General features: G+C 38.3%; 1 protein-coding gene across 1 annotated transcript in view; it reads right to left on the bottom strand.

The window, feature by feature from the left end:
- CNTN5 (contactin 5) overlaps positions 1–11,916 on the bottom strand; it is a 750,248-nt gene extending 738,332 nt beyond the window's left edge. Inside the window, exons 1-2 of the mRNA XM_087937063.1 lie at positions 11,784–11,916; positions 11,314–11,499 (exon numbers count right to left, since the gene is read on the bottom strand). The gene's annotated coding sequence lies outside the window, so the exon portion shown is untranslated. The remainder of the gene's footprint in view (positions 1–11,313; positions 11,500–11,783) is intronic.
- Between the last annotated feature and the right edge of the window lie 4,564 nt (positions 11,917–16,480).

The raw sequence follows: 16,480 nt of genomic DNA, 5'->3' as shown, positions 1-16,480 counted from the left end.
ATTTATTTTGAAAAGATGCACTGTACTATCTTTTAATCATAAATAAGAAATAACTCCTTGGAATACATAGCAAACAACTAACTAACTAAATAACTAACCACCAAAGTTGTCTTCTGCTTGTTTTGTGTTTAGACCTACTCCATGATCACAGCATGATCTCAAAATTGGCCCTCAAATGTTGTCTATCCATGTGCTAAATACCTTTAGAGTCTCCCTTCAAACTTTTTGATTCTATGACATCGAAGTTCTGGTATATCCCTTTTTCAAGAATATAACTTCAAGCCTTACATAGGCTCTGTTCACAGACTTGCAAGCATCTTGTTAAGGAAAAAAGCTAGACAAATCAATGGTTTGTAGCACCTCAGATATGCAAAATCTCAAATGTCATAAACTCCCACCTGGCTGGATAACAGCAACAGCAGGAGAAAAGCAAGCCTGCTTATATCATTTATCAAGCTCAGGGTTTTTTTTTTTTTTTTTTTGATGGATGACAAGGTTTTACACAGCTGAAAAAGAAGCCTGTCTTTTATGAGAATTCAACACGTATGCTAAATCTGTCTCAGGAAGCTAGAGAGTTCTGTGTTTTCTTTTAATGTACAAATTATTGAATGCTAGTTAAATAGAGACATGGCAAACTTCCCTTGAGATTTCTTAAATTACCTTTCTCGTTACTATCAAAGCCGCATGAAAAAACTGATTTGACTAGAGCTAAGAACGAGGATGTGTGGAAGGGTGCTATGCTGGATGAAATGTTTGGGAAATTAGTATGTTTCTCCAGAAAGACAACCCACTTTGAAAAGAATCCTTATCACAGTTTTGAGGGCATGTGATCAAATTAAGCCCCACTCACAAAATTAGCCCTAATTAAGACCCCGCTCACCTGGGATATAGGGGGTGGGCTGTGGCCCATAGGTTAAAAAACTAAGCTAGGGTGGGGATGGGGGTGGTGGAGCTGCCCTATTTACCAGCCTTGCACATACCGACACCTATCTCACCTTCTTCTGCAGTTGCTTCTTCTGTGGCTGCTTGCCGCCACGCGCAAGCATCGCCGAGGCCTCCATTTTGCCTTCAGGTGCCTTCCAGAAAACCCTCTGTAGCCAATAACAGAGCTCTGGATCGATATGGAGCTCTATTATTGGCAGCAGAAGGCTTTCTGGAAGGCATCTGAAGGCAAAATGGAGGCCTCGGCGATGCTTGCGAGCGGCGGCAAATAGCCGCAGAAGAAGTAGGCCAGCAGCGGGTGCCTGCTGGCAGGGCTGTCGGTGCCACCGCCTCAAGGTGAAGCCGAAAGCACCAGCCTGAGGATGGTGAGTGGGATATTAAGATACTCTTAATCTTACACAGGAAAAGACCCGAACACACCTAGACCTACGTATGTATGTATGTATGTATGTATGTATGTATGTATTTGTTTTCTTAAACAAATCTTACAGAAGCCTGATGATGGCAGATGAGATTCTGCCAAAACGTTGCTACAACTTTAAAAGCACAACTACAATGATGTGGGAAAATACCCGAACAAAGCTGAATGCCATCCATGTATGTATGTATGTATGTATATATATGAATAACAAAATTTTGTAGGGTTAATAGGAGGTATGAAAAAGAATGCAACCGAGCATTAGAAAAAAAAAATATGTAAGAAACTGGTTGCTTCACACAATAAGGATAAGAGGAAGGTATTGTATCCTACCGAATTCTGTATAGCGGGAAAAAGATAATTGCAAAAATGTGGTCAAAGAGAACAAGGCATGATTAAGAGTAAAAAAGAGAGAAATTGCAAAGTGAGTTTGATGGACATAAAAATTATTTGGAATTGATTAACTAAGGCTGCTTTTACAGAATGACCAGCGTTGAAAATGAAACAATTGAATTTATTTGGGATGAAACCAAAATGAATATCAATTCAACTCTACTTCTAAAAGTTATTTCAACGTGTATGTCTTTTTTCACACATTTCCTTTATTGGATATTAGCTTTAATAGACTACACAGCAAAGAGAAGGAAGTTGGAGATTTGAAATAAACATTCTGTGCTGGAACTCTCAGAATCCTTTAAACTGATTAAGAGACCCAAGTCCTCGCAGATGCAATAACCAAAAATGCAACTTAGTAAGAGAAAGATGATAGAGATAGGTAAGAGATGAGAGATGAGAGATTAGAGAGAGAGAGATGATAGAGATAAAGAGATAGATCGTGAGAGTGAGAGAGAGAGATGATAGAGATAGGTAAGAGATGAGAGAGAGAGAGAGAAAGAGATAGATCATAATAGTGTAAGAGAGATGATATAGGTAGGTAGGTAGGTTAAGTTAGGTAGTTTCCACAATTGGCTAATTCACCTGGCTATTTGCCATAAAGATGGACTTCCCTGCCTTACAGAGTACATGCCTTTGCTAAAATTGGCTCTGCAGACTTTGATTTCTGCAACGTATTCAAATATAAAAGCTGAACAAAGTTCAGATAGAATTAAATACGAAACTATTAATATGCAATGCCTAGTGCAGTGGTGCATTAGACTCCCTGCCTAACTTAAAAAAAAAAAGCATTTTCAAATAATTACATAGGGTGAAGGAATGACTTATAGCATCATATATATTTAAAAGAAGATCTTTGGACTCCATAAAGGTCCCACAGGCATTGTTAGAAAATAAAAAAAAGTTTGGCTGACTCTGGAGTACTGCTCTGTTTGGAAGCGTGCCCAAAGGTATTTGTGGCATTGAAGGCTTTTGTCAAAATAATGAAGCCAGCATTGCGGTATCACAATGTAAGCTTCATCCCTTGTGTGTTTTGTGTCTACGTGCAATGCCATGAAAGAGATGGAGCTTGTATCACATCTGCTCCCCTCTGTACCCCTTTCTTATGGGCTCTCTCATATCTACTATCAGTGGTGGAATTCAAAAATCTTTACTACTGGTTCTGTGGGCGTGGCTTGGTGGGCCTGGTGGGCCTGGTGTGGCTTGGTGGGCGTGGCAGAGGAAGGATACTGCAAAATCTCCATTCCCTCCCCATTCCTGTGGGACGGTTACTGCAAAATCCCTACTCCCTCCCCAATAACCTGCTTTCCAGCTCTGTTCCTCTGTGCAGGGCACCAAAAGAAGACCCAGCCAATCAGCTGGGACTCGGGAGGCAGAGAATAGATGGGGGCAGAGCCAGTCAGAGATGGTATTCAGAACTACTCAAAATTTCCGCTACCGGTTCTCTGAACTACTCAAAATTTCTGCTGAACCTGCTGAATAACCCCTCTGTTATTGATGTCAGGCTCCAAAAACCAAGAGAGTTATGCGGAATGGTCTTCTAAACAGTTTCCTGTATCGGTTCCCACTTACAGGAAGAAATCCGGCCAAACTGGAACAAACTAGTCTTTGACTTACGACCACAATGGAGCACCAAAATTTATGTTGTTAAGTGAGACCTTTCTTAACTGAGTTTTGCCCCATTTTACGACTATTCGTGCCACCTTTGTTAAGTGAATCACTGCAGTTGTTAAATTAGTACAATAGACGTTCGGTGAATTTGGCTTCCCCATTGACACTGCAATCATCATAAACATGAGTCAGCTGTCAAGCCTCCAAATGTAAGTCACGTGACCATGGGGATACTACAATGGTTGCAAATGTGAAAAACAGTCATAAGTCACTTTTTTCAGTGCCGTTGTAACTTTGACTAGTCACTGAATGAACTGTTGTAAGTCAAGGACTAGCATTATTAAAGATATACTCTGGGGTCTTCAAACTTGGCAAGTTTTAAGACCTGTGGACTTCAACTCCCAGTATTCCTCCTCTAGTCAAGTTAGCTCAGGAATTTTGGGAGTTAAAGTTCACAAGTCTTAAACTTGCCAAGTTTGAAGACCCTTGCTCTAAGTATCTGAAATGGTTTAACATAACAGTATTGTCATTAAAGTAATTCAAGTAATTCTCCAGTGTAATATTAAGAATGATAGTAATATTAAGAAGATAGGCTCAGAATCCAAATGGATCTTGATAGACTTGAACACTGGGCCATATCTAACGAAATGAAATTCGATGTAGAGAAAGTAAAGTCCTACACTTAGGCAAGAAAAACCAAAAGTACACATACAGACTGGGTGAAACAGTTACTGCTTAAAAGCAGTAACTGTGAGAGGGATCTTGGAGTCTTAGTGAACAACCAGCTAAATAGGACCAGCAGTATGGAGCAGCAGTCAAAAAAGTTAAGTGAAAACAATCAACCAATGGAACAGAAGTTGCCTTCAGAAGTTGTGGGATCTTCATCACTTCATCACTGGTGGCTTTCAAGAAGAGATTGGACTGCCATTTGTCAGAAATGATGTAGGGTCTCCTGCTTGGGCAGGGGGGTTGGACTAGATGACCTTCAAGGTCCCCTCCAACTCTGTTAATCTGTTAAATCTGCTTAGTCTTCCAAGCTTTCAGATGCATGCTGGAGCCCATCCTCGGGGAACTTTTCTCTAGCAGAATCTGGGCTTTGCGCTATTCTGTGTGTGGTATTTATATAGTGCCTGGTGGCGTATGGCTTTTTAGTTGTTGATTGGGGTGTTGATGGCTGGTTATTAAGTCACTGCTATTATTTCCTTGTGCTGCCAAGCCCTCACCTCTTAAAGTATTTGATAAGCTGGTGGTAAATCGGGACTCCTGTTGACTGACAAGGGTCCCGTTTCTAAACTCTGCTATCCCTTGCTCCTCTGGAATTCACATTCCACATGGAAATATTATTGAGAGTTTTGCGGCGATAATTCAGCACCAGAAAAAATAAACACAGGTGGCCGATGCTTCATTTAACATCTTTATAAACCTAAGTAGATTTTACAAACCAGTTGTAGATTTCTCCAACATGGAGCAAACTCAAACAGAAACATGTTGTAAGTTCAGAGCAGAGCTCCAAGTCGTAAGCAAGCAAGTTAGTTTCCTCTTCAATAGACAGATTCAGAACTCTACATAGCTTCAGAGCTGCAGAGCTTAACATAGAGCCAAGCCTAGGTTACTTTTAGTGTCAGTTTCTAGCCTAGGTGACTTCTAGTTTCAGTTTCTAAAACAGTCCTCATTGGCTGACTTAGTTGCTATGCCTATTCATTGGCTGACCTTGTTACCAAGCTCTATTCCAGTTCATGAATATACCCTGACAAATATATTGGGGTATAAACATCCACAAAAATAAAGGAGGAGATCAAATATATCAGTTTGCCTTGTGTCTGTGCTGTGTACGGAAGCCACATAATGAACTGGCATCTCTATCATGGTAGACTTTTTGTGAAATTCTCTACATCATGTTCTCAAATTTCTCAATTAAATCAGTGATAACGATAACAAAAGTGTCATTGGACGTTTTGGTGATCGTGATACAGGAAAAGATGTCATTTTAGTCCCAGTGATTTTACAGACACATTCATGCAATTTTCTTGATAGCAATATAGAAATGAATTGCCACTACCACATTTTCCAAAATCTTACTTTAGCTTCTTAGCCTGGTTTAAAAAGTTAGGGTTTTATGATGTTTTCCCATCTAAGTGCTAATCAGATTCATCATTTTTAAAGCGTTTTTTAAAATCAATCATAATTTCTTAGGTACTGTCACCTAGGTGTTAAATCATCTTTATTCTTAGTACAATTTGTATTCTGTCTTTCAGTGCAGGTCAGAAGAAGAAGAAAAAAACCCATAAAATGTTCCAATCTAATTTTAAAAAATATTGAAATCACTGCTGAATTGGAAGGCATCTTCTTTCGTAGAGGCAGATAACTCATCACTCATAAGGTAGGAGCAACAGAGGAGACGACAAAAGTACACACTGACCACTCCCTAAAAAACTAACCAACAGTCAAATATAAAGTCAATCTGTCCATTTAAAGAATATCATAAATTGGAGCCTTGAAAAAAAGAACATCTCTTGACTGCCACAGATATTAAACTATACTTCAGTTTGAAAATGTTTGTATTGTCACCTCATGGAAGAGTTTATATCTAGGCTACTTAACATTGGAAATCTAATTCAAATGCAAACCTTATTACCCTTCAAACAGATTTTAGACTCACTAAGCATTGGTGTTCTTGTTGAAGTAATCGTACATTCCTTAAGCAAGGAAGCTTAGACATATATATTTCTCTGTCATTTCAGCTGAATGCTTGAGAGGAGTCTACAGAGCATTTGTATTTAAATGATTATATTAAACACGCTGAGAAATATTATTTACTTGTAAAAATGGGTTTATTATAGAGGTGCAGCACTGAAGTGAGCAATAAAAAGGCTGCCTGAAATCTTGCAGGGGGATGCCAAATTAAAAAAAACAACAACAGAAATAAACAGAGCCAAGAACAGGACAAAGAACTGAGAACGGTCAGAATGCTTACTTCGATTTAACTGATACATAATTAAAATTAATTACAGTAATTATGCATAATAGTATTTAAAGTATGGGTTCCCATGGCATAAACTCCGTTACTGAATTTAGAGTGAAATTTTGATATAATGGACTAAATGGAATGAAGGTATCTTTCATTTCCAACTCAGTTGGAAAGTATGCTGTTGGTGAAAGCTTCCATAATTTGTACAAAGGCATCATTATGCAAATTTGGTAATTTGAGGCAAATAATGCAGGTTGCACTATTTGCATGTTGATGTCATTATACAAAAGTCCAGCACAAATTTGGCCCATTGCCTGCAGAGCCCACATGTAGGGAAATCTGATAAATCAAGGTTTCACCATTACCTATCCCAAATCATAATCTAACTACAAAATAATAATAATATTTGTTGATCTGATTTGAAAGATTCATGAATCACACTTACAGGGGTTAAAACAATAAAAAAATAAGAGTGGTATAGGTTTTGCAGTATAAGCATGCGGACTGAGTTTGTTTAATGCAGCAACCATAAAATTGTTGTCTCCCTGCTTTGTCTCCTAGATTTTTATCTCTTAATGTTTTTATTTGCTGTGCTTTTATAATGGAATATTTTCATGGTTTTCAATGTTTTTATGTTATAAACTACCCAGAATTGATGGATAGAAGATGAGCGGCAAATACATTTTATGAATGAATGAATGAATATATAAATTGCTGAAAATTAATATCTAGTGAACATAATTAATGAAAAAATGTTCTCATTCTGTCAGATTAACATTAAAATACAGGGAGACCTGCCAAAGTGTATATGTTTGTGTGTATGAGTGATGTGGTTTTGTGTTGCCTCTACCCCAAAAAATGCCTATCCCCCAAACCTGAATTAATCCATCTAAGCTCACTCCCAATAAACGTGCAAAAGGATGCAGACATCCCTTTGGATGTAGTTAAGAATACAGTATTCCTGGCTACCTCCATGTGCTTATCTTAAAATCCCTACCCTTCTAGGGGAGGGTTTATTATGCCAGCTTGTGGAATTTTATGAAAGGAAAAGTTGTGGATTTTTCCCCAGGTCCTTCCATTTCACACACACACACCCTCTTTTCCTAAACAAATGCCACCAAAGGGAGGAAAAATGAAAGATTACTTATTTTGGCTGAAAACTGCGGGGAAGTACCATGGGAAAAAGTTAGCCTTTTGCGCGATGCATTGCGATGCATCGCAAATTATTTTTTTAAAAAAATATAGCATCTTAGATAGACATACATAGAAAAGTGTTTTCATTTTTGACTCCACAAAGAGGACATTTTTACCCTTTGTTGACATGCACTGGTCTCTAAACCGTTTTTGGAATACCTTCCAGTACTATCAACTTTTCTTTAATAGAATCAATAGTTTTTCCAGAACACCAAACAAGTTAATTTTTTTCTTTTTGGTAAACCACATCAATCCAAATCACATCAGCAACTTATTCAGTGGATTCTCGAAAACCTAGACTTTTCTTTCAGGATGCAAACAGAATCTCATACACTTTGCCCTCTGTTCTGTTGCAGTATCTAGGGGCGCCTATTCCTGTAGCAGCTGCATCATGTTTATCTAAAATACCCTCAGCTGATTCCCTTGATCTTTACTGAAAGGTTAAGCTGTCCTAGCCAGGAAAAAAAAAATCTGTTCATCTCAATTTCAACTCCTAGGGTAAAAAAAAAACAAAACTTCTTGAATTTAATAACAAAAAAGTTACATGAGTCCCTATGCCGTGCATTTGAAGAGCCACCCAGATATAGAACTTCATACAACGGGGCTGTAATTGTTATTCCTGTTTTAGAGAACTGTAGCAAATCAGAAAATATGCTAAGCCAAGATACTGTATACAGTACTGAAAAAAAAATTTAGAGGAAATTTCTAAATATCCTTCTACTTTTTTCCTTAGAGAAAAAAAATAGAAATTACATACCAGATAATTTCATAGTCATCTGTTTAATTGTGCATGTTGCATGTCTCTGTGTCTTTGCTGAAGAGGCTTGGTGATTTTGTTATATTTTCTGCATCCCGTTCTAAATTCAGAGACCAATTGATCCAAAGGAGATTTGATTGAATCTCAAAATCAAACTGGCTTTTGGAATTGTCTATCTGTTTGAAATTGAATGATCCACTGCCTCCAAATCTATACAAAGATTTGGAAGATACATAAAAGTTATTTCCATCACTTGCAATTTAATTGACTTTCTGAAGTGGGTTGACCCAAGCTGTTTAGAGCATTGAATTGACGTCCTTTTCTAAATCAGTTCCATGATTTGAATCATCTGAGTCAAATCAACAATCTGAACTGGATTAAAACAGAATTGCCCATGCAGTGGCAGAGTCACATGTAACTAACATACAAAGAAAATGGACATTTATCAAAAAAGAAAAAAAAGAATCTTACTCCATTAGAATTAAGGTCCAAAAACTTAAAAATGAAAAGACAGCCTTCATCTGGTGTGCATTCTTATAAAAAAAAAAACCTATTCAGGATCCTACAAAATTATTGATTAGCATCTTTCAACAATCTTTGCCTCCATGAATTTGTCTATCCCTATTACAATCTCTAAACTTATGGTCAACGCCCCATCAGATACCACTAAATTTGATAACTTTACTGAGTTACATGAACAAACACTTCCTTGCTGATGCTGTGACTTTACAAATTGTGAAATTAAGACTTGAGAAAGAATGCACACTAAAAGACAATAAAAAAGATGAAACATGAAAGACAAGACAATCCCTACATTGATATAGTAACAAAACCACACTTCTCAGAAAAATTGCAACTATCTTTTAAAATCCCTGGTACCAAAACAAGGAGAGACTGAGTAACTAACAAATCAATGCAAACACAGAGATATATTTAATTACAGATTCCTCCATTGTTCGAAAGACTGCATAAACTAAACAATATGTAATAATACAATCCCTGGCTTCTATATGATACACACTTCAATTAAAATAGTTCAAGTATATCTGGCAATATTTGCTATTATACATCTCTTTTACCATCCCTTCTTCTTTCAGTCTTCTTTCTCTATTGGAAAAATACAGATGACAGTTTCTTTTGTTGCATTCTCTGACTTATTTTCCTATACATATATATTTACGTTCCAGAAGCAAACAAAATGAGTTATTACCAAAATGGTTCATTATATATAAATAAGGAATAAGAGTAATAATAATGAAAAAAATGACAATTGTAATTTTATCACTCTCCTTATCAAGCTCCATAAGTATTAATGATTTATTATATTCAGTGTATTTAAATTTTTCACAGATACTTTTTAATGCTTTTCTAGTTCACTTGTTATTACTTTTCAAGTATTGGAAGATCTTCTATCCACAGTGCTTTTAAGTATCATAACTTTTAGTCATGCTTATTTACTCATATAGTCAAATTAAAATTGGCAGTGTTAAGAACTTGATTACACACCCCTTCCATTCATTTATAGTTTATCCACCTTTCCCTTGTAAAATTCTTCTACTTTTGGATTTGCACTTTCTAGTTTGACACATTCTCAAAAGTGTTTTCATTAATTCATGGGTGAATATTTACACTAATGAAAAAACTGAACTGTGAAACTTCTTTAAAAACTTTCCAAAATTTCCACCCTTACAGTTTTCTCATAAACTGCACATAACATGAAACTACTTGTAATAAAACTTCATAAAGTTAGTTATAATTAACCACCAACCATTCATTACTCTAGTCACCTCACAAGTTCAAAATGCACTTTATCTTGAAAAACCCCATGCAAACATACATATTGTCTAATTCCAGAGATCTGTCCAAATTAGAATTTTGTCTGCTGATGAAGATCAATAAATGATCTCTTGACATTCCAGATCTTAAAGAACAGAGTAAAAAAAGTGGAAAAGAGCCAAATGATCCTAAAAATTTCTATGTGTGTGTGTGTGTGTGGTGATGACAAGGAAGAAAAATTGATCTAAATATCAATATATAACATTGTGTTATCCTGTGAGATGTGGGGAAAAGAAAAGAAGGAAGAAAAAAAGGAAGAAGAAAGGAAAGAAAGGGGGAAAGGAAAGAAAGAAAGGAAGGAAGGAAGGAAGGAAGGAAGGAAGGAAGGAAGGAAGGAAGGAAGGAAGGAAAGATTTCTACTAGTGCTGGAAAAACTTTTAAAACAGGACCAACTATGTGCCAAATTGAACTAATGAAAGGAACTAAGCAGACATAAGATTGTGTGAAAAGAAGAAACAATTGAATTAGTTCCAAAAAAACCCAAATTAAACACGTGCCAGGTTGGTCCACATATATAAAAAAGATTTATTAGTTACTTTAGTTTCATCCCCTAATAAAAATCCTTTTAAAAACATCTTTTCAGCAACTGAGAATTTTCCCAAAGGGCTCTTCAATTGCACCACTGAAAACATTTTCTGTTGACTCACATTTTCACTCTGATCTTGGCTGATCCTACAACTTAACACAGCCAAACTTCCAAGAACTACACCGAAAGCAACAACCAACAGTCACCATAAACAGATACTTGCTTGAGTTTGGTCTCTTTTGCTTCCGAGGTGCAAAGAACTATTTAACAATAAATACCACGGAGCAAAAACTACAGCCCAGAAAGACGGTTTTATTTTTCTCCTGCGCTCACCTGTCTACCTGCTGCCTTTTTCCAAAACTCCAGCCAAGAGGATATTTACCTGCAACGTCAGCCTACCTACCGGTTTTAACTTTCAGTCAGAGGTGACGGTGATAATTCTTCCCCGGGCAAACTCAAAAAGACGAAAAGTCGAACCGGCTAGCTACACGAATCCATCAAAAGCTCTGAAGTCTGATTTGGGTCCAAAAGGAGGCCACTAAAACGACACCCTAAGACCAGGCAGGGACGGTGTGTCTATATACACCCGCGCGCGGAGACGCACGTACACACATACACGTATTCCACCCGTTCGTTCTACAGGCAAAGAGAAGGTGGTACCCACTTACCTCTCTTGCTGTTCTCGTTCCTGTTAGCTCTTCGTCGGTTTGGTGGGATTCTGTCCAAGTGCCTTTCGGTTTTGGGCAGCGCTGGAGAGGGGGTCTGTGAAGGGCAAAGAAGCTAGAGTTTTCTTCCCACGATGCGACGGTCCTCCTTTAATCCCAAGCAGGGCATCGAGCTGCGCGATTTCTGGGCTGCGCGAAACGAGAAAACCTTCAGGTGCAAAACAGCATCTTCCTTTCGTTTTGGAGATTGGCAGGTGGGTTAAGGTGGGAGGTCTGAGCTCACCCGCCTCTAAGCTCTCTCAACCTTTTTTTTTTCTTTCTTTCTCTGGCTGCGCTTTCTTTCTTTTCTCCCTACCCCCCTCTCTCTTTCCCTCTTTTCTTCTTCTTCTTCTTCTTCTTCTTTTTAAATGCTCTCTTTCCCTCCCCTCTTTTCAGACTGGGATGGTTTGGGAGAAATAGGTATAAGAGGCTACCTGTGGTTGGTGATGCTCTCGCGATCCCGGTCTCTCCGCCAATGCCTGCGTGCTTCCCCCTCGCTCGCTGCCTCCGAATGGCTGAGAGCTCCTTGCAAGCTCCGTGTGGTAGTTCCTCCGTGTGTATGTGTGTGTGTGTGTGTGTGTGTGAGAGAGAGAGAGAGAGAGTACTCCTCTCCTCTCCCCACCCCCACCCACTCCACAACTCACACACCCAAAGCGCCTCGCTGGATCGCGGTGAAAAGGTTCGTTGTTTTTTTGTAGTCGGTCGCTGAGCTTAAAGCGAACGCCCTTTGCAGCCAGTAGCGGATTTAAAACCGGCTGCACCAATGCGTGTAAACCGGGTGGAAAGGAGCGATTGCCGAGTTGGGTTTCACCCTAGGCAGAGTTATTCAGCAGTAGATCCCGTTGAACCCAACCAACGGAGATGTCGCCTGCGGAAGTCCAGCGCTAGCTTGGTAGGAACGCCCGTCCCACCGCGTTCGTCTTAGCGAAGAGTCCTTAAAATCGTTACAACCACAAAAGGTCCGTTTGGAATCGGACAGCTGAGAACCAGAGTTCTTCTACTCGGACTTACCCAGAAGAAGGACCCATTGAGCAAAAACGGTGCGCATTCCCAAGAAAACACAGGTTGCAGTTATATTGCACGCTTGCTTGTTATAGCAGAACTCCATTAAATGCCAAGGAACTGCTCCTAAATCATTTTACATTGGCAACTGCTGTGCCTGAATTTGGATCCGGATTGAATGCACGCGATGTTCTTGACTGTGCCTTATGGACCAAATAGTCATGAGTTTAGTGTTTGCCTACTCACAAGTAAGTAAGTTGTATAGGCTTCCATGGTGGTATTGAATTCAACAGGGTTCATTCTTAACTTTGTAGAATATAGCAACTAATTGTGCTTTAGTTTTTAATTGTATTGGCCATATGTGTATTTATTACACAAAACCATATTTGTGTGTGTGTGTGTGTGTGTGTGTGTGTGTGTGCATGAGCATAGTATGGCATTTGTTTCCCTCTCTTTGTTACATCCTCTATGATTTCTCTATTGTTATTATTATTGTTATTATTACTACTACTACTACTATTACTATTTTATATTTCTATCTGATTTGTTCAATTTTCATTTTTGAACTTTTGCTTATACATCTTGTCATTCATTCTCAACTGACTACAATTATCTCTTTCTAAAAATTCACTATTATTTGTTACTTTGGGTTCCCTTTACTCTTGTTTTCACTCGTCTTCATTTTCATGTTCTTCTTTGAAAAGTAGTTCAAAGATCTGTTCTGAATCCTAGAAATACATAATAAAATACCTAGTTTCCTAACTTTAAAGGTGTTTTTACTAGGTTAAAAAAAAACACCATTGATTTTATATTTCAGTAAATATTTTTCAGCTCCAGTCGCAAAGAGTTACCCTAAATGTATTTATTCCTGCCACGTGCAATCTAGAATGCTGTCAGGTGCAATCTAGAATCTATTGTAATAAATATTCAGAGATTATAATACAGCCTAGCTATAAACAAAAAATGTTTTGATTAGATGCAGAATATTCTTGATCATCACAGAAAGTGTCAGTGTTATTTAAGGTTTGCCCACATAAATGTATTATGTGGGCAAACCTAAACCTTAAATAACACTGAGTTTCTCTTGCAGAAGATTCAAGTTTTCAGTAAGTTTTTATTGTATGAAAAAAGTTGTTCCTGATTTCCCTGCAATGCAAAGAAACAATGCATTGATTGAAATTCTCATTAACTCTTTACTCTAAGGAGGTTCCACTGTTCTGAATAGAAATCAGTTATTGCCCTTAAGGATGGACTCTGGAGTAGAAATCTAGAACATAAGATAGAAGATGCTGACATGTTGGAAAGAACTCAAGCATTGCCACTGCCATCTAAAGTCTAAGATGCTCTGTAACTTGTTAACTTTGTATTAATATACAACCATTGTTGTAAACAATGTAGTCATTGTAAACCAATGGTTGCTTGTAAGCAATAGCTTGTTCACTTACCTTGGAGGGTCAACAATAATTTTGGTCTATATTGTGAATAATTGTTTTGGGTGCTTTTTCCCTTCCAATCTATGCTTTGTACTTGGAAGTCCCTCTTACTTTGGCCATCTCATGTTAAAGTTCATGGACTTCACTGAAAATTATGAAGCCCTAGACAATGAAGATTTGTGGCCAGTCTAAAGTAGAACTGATTTATACAATGATTGGTGGCACTGTAAGAAATTTTAAAAATGCATAAGGCATTGTAACACCTAACAGTGTATAAAAATGTAATATGCACATTATGCAGCAAATTAAGATGGAACCCACACTATGGCAAGCACACAATGTGGTCATAACAAAAGTTTCACCTTCGTATATTAGGATAACAATGCCTAAGGCAAGTACTTAAATTATGGGCTTTGCATCACAATGTCACCTTGCTGGTTTCATTCATACTCCCTATTCCTAACCACCCCCTATCCCAATGCTTATGAAGTGTTGGAAGCATCTATAATAATAATAAAATGATTGGGAAAAACTGAAAAAATATTGAGTAATATTGGAAAATACAGCAGTTGCATTTTCTAATTCCAGGTTTTGGAGCTTAGATGACATAATGATTGCTTACAATTGTCCAAAGTCAACCTATTAAAAAAGATGGGTGGAAAAAGAATATATACATGGACCATCTTGAACTCTACTTTCATATTGTATATGACTCTAGATACCAGATTTCCAGAAGTTAATGATCATTTACAAGAGGTTCCAAGGAGGTTAGCAAAAATGGCACAAGATCTTGAGTTCAGTTCTGAGGTCAGACTGCAAAACTTGAGATATCATGTTTTTCTTCAGTCTGAAGAAAAAGAAGACTAAGCAGAGACATTGCAACAATGTTCTGGTATATAGAAGATGGTCAGGAATTAATTTCTATTGCCACACAAAACAAGACGGTTTTGTCCATTATTTTATGTTTTATATGTTGCAGTTATCTAATTTTTTATTAAACCTTCCTGATGGTAAAATTGGTGCAATGATCTACTTATGGGGATTGTGGGTGGTTCTTCTTCTACAGAGGTTTCTCAGAGTGTGACGGGATGGTTTAATTAGTTTTCCTGCATACTGCATTGCAGAAGGATGGACTAGACCGGAGGTTCCTTCCATCTCCATAAATACATTATTCTATGAAGACTTAGCATTAGTGGGAGGTCTTTACAGGAGTAGCAATAGCTCACATCCTACAGAAGGCATGGAATATCTGCCCCACTCCAAAGTCTATAAGTAGGGCCACTGTTTTCCTTCAGTGTTTTACTTCAAAGGGGAGCTTTGATTACCTCTCCAACCAAATAACTTACTCCTTTGAAGTTCTGCGCTGTCCTAGAATTATGCCAGCAGGATATTACTTCCAAATAGTAAGGGCTGAATAAAACCCATGAAGGTTCATTGCTCCTAAAGTCATGACTCCTTGAATGGTAATGTCTTTCTTTTTTGAAGACTCATTTATAATGCAGTGTAAAAAATAGAGGAAGAACTACCTACTAGATGAGATCAGTCTGGTTTTTCTTATCATCAGAGGGGGGTATTCAGCAGGTTCAGAACAGTTCTGGAGAACCGGTAGTGGAAATTTTGAGTAGTTCGGAGAACCAGCAAATCCCACCTCTGACTGGCCCCGCCCCCATCTATTCTGTGCTTCCCGAGTCCCAGCTGATTGGCTGTGTCTTCTTTTGTTGCCCTACACAGGAGAACAGAGCTGGAAAGAGGTTAGTGGGGTGGGGAGGGAATGGGTATTTTGCAGTAACCTTCCCCCAGGAATGTGGAGGGAATGGGTATTTTGCAGTAACCTCCCCCCAGGAATGTGGAGGGAATGGGATTTTACAGTATCCTTCCCCTGCCATGCCCACCAAGCCATGCCCACCAAACCACACCATGCCCACAGAACCAGTAGTAAAAAAATTTTGAACCCCACCATTGCTTATCATGCTTCTTCTTCCCAAGCCCTGAACACAATTTTAAAGGCATTTTTTAAAATCAAGTTTGTTCGTTTTCCCTCTCCTTCTTTCCTTACTGACATGTATGCCTCAAGCAGACAGGAATATATTTCTGTTCTTCATTTTCCCATTTCTCCTGCTTCAGTTCATAGCCAGCATGAAAGATCCATTTGAGAACAGAAGACGTTCCTCAAAACAGATCATCTCTGATCTCTTTAACTGACCTCGTAAATGCCGAGAACAACGGAAGACCAGAAGCTACGCTTTTCCCTTGCTGAGTGGCTCATGATCCAGGAGATACAGTGGGACAATTGGTTCTTCATTTGGAGATATGGACTACCCAGAAGCTCCAATGAGCTGCAGCATTTTCAAAGAAAATGTACTTTCATTGCAAATCCAGCGGCGCTACCGCTAAGCCGAAAATAAATCAGCTCTTGAAGTATGGAATCACAGAGGACCAGGGATGGTTTCAACGTGGCACCCTGCAATATACTGTGAATTTCTTCTTAAAGTTTTATAGTGCAACAGCAGCAATTGAGGGTGGAGAAGGGAAGGGAAGTGTGGGGGAAACAAGCTATAAATCTGTCTGGATTGCAATTTGAATAACATTATTCCATCACCCTCTCTGCCTTTTCTGATCCTTCCCTAGTCTCAGGATTCATCTGATTCTAATTGAATTAGAGTTAAAATAAATTCAACAACCTTCCTAGCAAATGA

The sequence above is a fragment of the Pseudonaja textilis genome, chromosome 7, assembly GCF_049901715.1.
Source record: "Pseudonaja textilis isolate UNSWEBS1 chromosome 7, rPseTex1.2, whole genome shotgun sequence".
Taxonomy (NCBI): domain Eukaryota; kingdom Metazoa; phylum Chordata; class Lepidosauria; order Squamata; family Elapidae; genus Pseudonaja; species Pseudonaja textilis.
This window is presented reverse-complemented; position numbering and strand designations above follow the sequence as displayed.